This window comes from Muscardinus avellanarius (genome assembly GCF_963383645.1).
Source record: "Muscardinus avellanarius genome assembly, chromosome: 5".
In the NCBI taxonomy this organism is placed as follows: Eukaryota; Metazoa; Chordata; class Mammalia; order Rodentia; family Gliridae; genus Muscardinus; species Muscardinus avellanarius.
This window is the reverse complement of record NC_137790.1, coordinates 51,205,282-51,210,865: the sequence shown is the minus strand read 5'-3', so window position 1 is coordinate 51,210,865 and position 5,584 is coordinate 51,205,282. Positions and strand designations below refer to the sequence as shown.

Below are 5,584 nucleotides of genomic sequence, written 5' to 3'. Positions count from 1 at the left end.
GCTCTTATAATCCCAATACTTTGGAGGCTGAGACAGGAAGATTGCAGGTTCAACCCCAGCCTCAGTAATTTAGGCCCTCGGCAACTTTGGATTGTTTCCAAATAAAAAAAATAAAATCGGGCTGGAGGTATAACTTAGAGGTAGAATGCCTCTGGGTTCAATCCCCAGTAACCCCCACCCCCTGAAAAAAAAAAAGACCTCCTTAAAGCAGCCTTCAAAGTCTTTAATAATAGAGAGGAATTAAATAAACAACAAAAATAGAAAAGAGATAAAGCTAAACACCAGTTAATTAAAACCACTGTTGACAGCAGCTGAGAAACCCTTTCCCTCCTAACAAGGTGCAGTCCAGACTGTGCTACAAGCATGGCTGAGAGGGACAGTGGGCCACAGCTTGCCCAACTATTCACGTTCCACTAGAGCCCTTGCCCAGTGTACAAGGTTAAGGGACCCTGGAAATAGGATTGTCCTCAAGCCCCTGTGCAGAGGTCAATCATTCTGGATCCTAGCCCAGAGCCAGGAGCCAGGATTCTCGGTCTCTGGTCTCCTGGGACTGGTCACACAAGACTGATGCTGCCTGGGTTCAGAAGCCCTCACTGCTATAAACATCACCAATGCTGAACCCAGGTAAACATTATGGTTGCAGGTAGGCTGGTCTCATTTTTCCTGGACATGGAGGGCTGCTGATTTGATCTTAATTAATCATCTGGGACACTGACCCCATCTCCCAACTCTATTTTGGGGATTGATGATTTTATTTCCAAACCTCACAAGACCCAGCCACTTAACTATGTTTTCCACATATTTAGCTTTATTAGTTCCTTCCTAATAATCCCCTCTTGCTCAGCCTTATCCCCCTTACTGGGACAAGGCATTCTCTCTAAACTCCACACCACCATTTCTGTCTGCATATCCAGAGCCCAGATAGGAACTCTCCTCCTCTTCACCCCAGAACCCACCTTTACTTATCTCCTCACTCCTGTCTTCCTTAACAACCCAAGTTAACCACATAGTTTGGAATCCTGAAAATCCTCCACAGCTGCACACCATACTCCCATTAAAATTTCATAAAAAGATCGCACAGCCTTTTCCAACCAGACTCAATACCCACTTCCAATCAAAGCATTACAGGGACTCCAACCAATTATTAATAGACTCCTCAAGTCCAGTCTCCTTCACTCTGCCAACTCCCCCTATAATACACTTATTCTAGTTGTCACAACAGATTATAGCAATCACCATCTGATTCAGGACCTTAGAGTCATAAATGATGCTGTCCAACTGATCACACCCGTAGTCCCAAACCCTCATTCAACCCTTTCCTTCATGTTGGTAGACACTTCCCACTTGACTGTCATTAGATCTCAAGGATGTATTTTTCATCATCCCATTAGACCCCTCCACAAGATATCTTTGTTTTCACTTGGACAGACCATCCCAGACATCCACCAGAGTAACCCAACAGTTTACCTGAATGGTCCTTCTCTGAGTATTCCTGGAAAGCCCCTACATCTTTGGCCAGGTGCAGCCCTGCTCGCTCCCTCCACTGAGAGCAATGCTTTGGGGGATAGAAGAGGGACTTACCCCTGCTCTCTCACCTTTGTGGCTTAAAGACTGCCTCCTCTTCTTGGTCTAGTACTTGTCTGTGCCTCTGCCTCTGCAAAGGAAGCCTAATAACTCATATCAGAGCCCAAAACAAAATTGACTTTGGGGACTCAATTAAAAAATATTATATGTAATCTGGGTGTGGTGGTTCAAGCTTATAATTCCAGTACTTGGGAGGCGGAGACAAGAGGATCATTGATTCAAGACCAGCGTCAGGTACTTAGTGAGGCCCTCTGCAATTTAGTGTAGCTGAAAGTGTATCTCAGGGTAGAATATCCCTGATTCCATCCTCAGTACTGCAAAAAATTATGTTCTAAGCTTCTTATCCTGGAAAACACCAAATGATGAATGACCTGGGCAGTGGGAGGGCCTGGAGGGCCGGGCAATGGTGGGCCTGGCATGGGAGACCAAGGCGGCTTCTGCCAAGAGTTAGGCAGCAGCCTCCCAGGTTGCAGTCAAGGCGTGGTCACAGAGCATGGGGGCAAGGCCGAGGACAAGGAGTGGATTCCTGTCACCAAGCTGGGTTGCCTGGTTAAGGACATGAAGATCGCTGGGCATGATGGTGCACGCTTGTAATCCCCGTGCTTGGGAGGCTGAGACAGGAGGATTGCGCAGGTTCGAAGCCAGCCTCAGCCACTTAGTGAGGCATTCAGCAACTTAGTGAGACCCTGTTTCAAAATAAAATATAAAATAGGGCTGGGAGTATAGCCCGGAGGTAGAAAGCCTCTGGGTTCCACCTCCAATACCACAAAAAAAAAAAAAAAAAAAAAAAAAAAAAAAAAAAAAAAAAAAAAAAAAAAAACATGAAGATCAAGTTCCTGGGGGAAATCTATCTCTTCTACCTGCCCATCCAGGAGTCTGAGATCATCGATTTTTTTTTCTTGGGTGTGTCACTCAAGGGTGAGGTTTTGAAAATCATGCCTGTGCAGAAGCAGACCTGTATTGCCAGAGGACCAGATTCAAGGCATATGTAGCTACTGGGACTACTGGTCACTGGTCTGAGTGTTAAGTGCTCCAAGGAGGTAGCCACTGCTATCCCAGGGGCTTGGCCAAGCTCTTCATTGTCCTGGTGCAAAGAGGCTGCTGGGGGAACAAGATCAGCAAGCCCCACACTGTCCCTTGCAAGGTGACAGGATGCTGTGGTTCTGTGCTGGTGTGCCTCATCCTGCTGTCAGGGGCACTGGCATTGGGTCAGCTCCTGAGCCCAAGAAGCTGCTGCTGCTGGCTGGTATTGATGACTGCGACCCTCTGCCAGGGACTGCATTTTCACCTTGGGCAACTTTGCCAAGGCCACCTTTGATGCTATCTCAAAGACCTACAGCTACCTGACCTCCAACCTCTAGAAAGAAACTGTTTACCAAATCTCCCCATCAGGAGTCCATAGACCATTTTTTAAAAACCTACACCAGAGTCTCTGTGCAGAGGACCCAGGTTCCAGGTATGGCTACAACATAGTTTTTTTTAATACTACAAAAATATAGTTAATGAAACCTGTTTTTTAAAAAAGTTGTTCTAGCCGGGCATGGTGGCACACGCTTGTAATCCCAGCATTTGGGAGGCTGAGACCTGGAGGATTGCGGTTCATGGACAGCCTCAGCTACTTAGTGAGGCCCTCTGCAACTCAGTGAAACCCGGTTTCAAAATAAAGAATAAAATATAGGGCAGGAGATGTGGCTCAGAGGTCAAATGCCCCTGGGTTCCATCCCCAGACCTGCAAAAAAAAAAAAAAAAAAAAAGTTGTTCTAAAATTCAAGGTTTTTTTGTTTTTGTTTTTGTTTTTTTGTTTTTGAGGTACTGAGGATGGAACCCAGGGGCATTCTACTTCCAAACTACACGCCAGCCCTAGTTGTTATTTTTTTATTTTGAAAAGGGTCTCACTGAGTTGCAAAGGGCCTCACTAAGTAGCTGAGGCTGTCTGTGAACTGCGATCCTCCTGTCTCAGCCTTTCAAGTACTGGGATTACAAGTGTCCACCACCATGCCCAGCTAAAATTCAAGTTTTAATGCAGTTATAAAACAAAATCCAAGCCGGACGTGGTGGTGCACGCTTGTAATCCCAGCATTCAGGAGGCTGAGACCGAAGGATCGCAGTTTGTGGACAGCCTCAGCTACTTAGTGAGGCCCTCTGCAACTCAGTGAGACCTGGTTTCAAAATAAAGAATAAAAAATAGGGCAGGGGTGTAGCTCGGAGGTCAAATGCCCCTGGGTTCCATCTCCAGACCCCAAAAAAACCAAAACAAAGCAAAACAAAAAAGCAAAATCTAATATTCTCTATCTAAAACAGTGAGGTTTCCTTAAGATATTGATCTGCTATTGGTAAAAATTTTATAAAAACTGTCCTAAAACACAAACATTTTACATTTTTTGTGTGTGTGGTACTGGGGTTCCTGAAAACCCTTCTACCTCTGGGCTATACTCCCAGACCTATTTTATATTTTAATTGGAAACAGGGTCTCACTAAGTTGCTGAGAGCCTCACTAAGTAGCTGAGTCTGGCTTCGAACCTGTGCGATCCTCCTGTCTCAGCCTCCCAAGTGCTGGGATTACAAGCATGTGCCACCACACCCGGCGACTATTTTATATTTTTTTTATTTGGAAACGGTCTCTTAAGCTAGTGAGGCTGGCTTCAAACCTGTAGGATCCTCCTGTCTCTGCCTCCCAAGCGTGGGGATTACAAGCGTGCGCCACCACGCCCGGCCACATTTTACATTTTATTGAGATAATTTCCAGTGTTTTCTGCTGCCTCTGTTTTCTATAGTTATCTTACAGACCCATAGATTCTTAATTTCACTTCAGTCAGATATGGTGGTACATGCATGTAACCCCAGTACTTAGGAGGCCCAAACAGGAGGATCAAACCTGATCCAGGTTTGAGGACAGCCTCAGCAAGTAGGGAGACTCATCAACCAAACAAGACCTTGTTTCAAAATAAAAATATAAAACAGGGCTGGGGGTGTAGCTTGGAGGTAGAATGCCTCTGGGTTCATTCCCCAGTAACACACACACACACACACACACACACACACACACACACACACACTTCACTTCAAAAGTACAAGTTAACCTCTGTGTGACTGTAATGTTATATTTGTGATTTCCTAGTGAACAAATTTTCTAAAATGCAAAGTTTAAGAAAGCACTTCACCAAACTGATGTCATCTAAACCTAAGTTGATAATAGTGATAGCCTTTTGAGGTATACATTTTTATGTTCCTAATTTATATATGACCATTTTCTTTAAGTAAGACAACTTCTACCTTTTATTCTCACAGAAAAAAAAAAACAACAAGATATAACACTGGTGCGAAACTTTTCTCCAACAAGGTACTTATAAGATGATATAAAATTTAATCTGTTCCCTTTGATGTTCTTTAGGACTACTCGACAACATAAAAGTAAAAAGTTCTATCTAACTGGGCATGGTGGCTCATGCTTATAATCAATCCCACGACTTGGGAGGCTGAGACAGGAGGATCACAGGTTGGAAGCCAGCCTCAGCAATTTAGTGGGGCCCTCCACAATTTTGTGGAACCCTTTTTCTAAATAAGAAATAAAATTGGGCTGGAGGTGAAGCTCAGAGGTAGAATGCCTCTGGGTTCAATTCCCAGTGCCACTAAAAAAAATTATTTTTTTAAATTTCTGGGTGATACACAAATCTGCTTAAAATGTTAATTAACTAATTATTAATTATATTTGTACAGGGATGAAACTCCCAGCACCTTAATTCTTTTTTTTTTTGAAACAGGGTTTCACTAGATTGCTAAGAGCCTTGTGTAAATTGTTGAGACTATACTTGAACCTGTGATCTTCCTGTCTCCCTGTCTCTGCCTCTAAGTACTTAGATTATAAGGTGTGTACCACCAAACCTGCCTCTTATTCAAATTTTTAAAAATAAAAACTCATTTAGCCGGGCATGGTGGGGCACACTTGTAATCTCTGCGCTTGGGAGGCTGAGACAGGAGGATTGTGCAGGATCGAAGCCAG

At 44.1% G+C, this 5,584-nt stretch overlaps 1 pseudogene across 1 annotated transcript; it reads left to right on the top strand.

The window, feature by feature from the left end:
* Nucleotides 1-1,950: 1,950 nt before the first annotated feature.
* LOC308263489 (small ribosomal subunit protein uS5-like) lies at nucleotides 1,951-3,057 on the top strand (annotated as a pseudogene). Its single transcript has 2 exons — nucleotides 1,951-2,148; nucleotides 2,412-3,057. The product of its transcript is annotated as a small ribosomal subunit protein uS5-like (transcript).
* The last annotated feature ends 2,527 nt before the right edge of the window (nucleotides 3,058-5,584 follow it).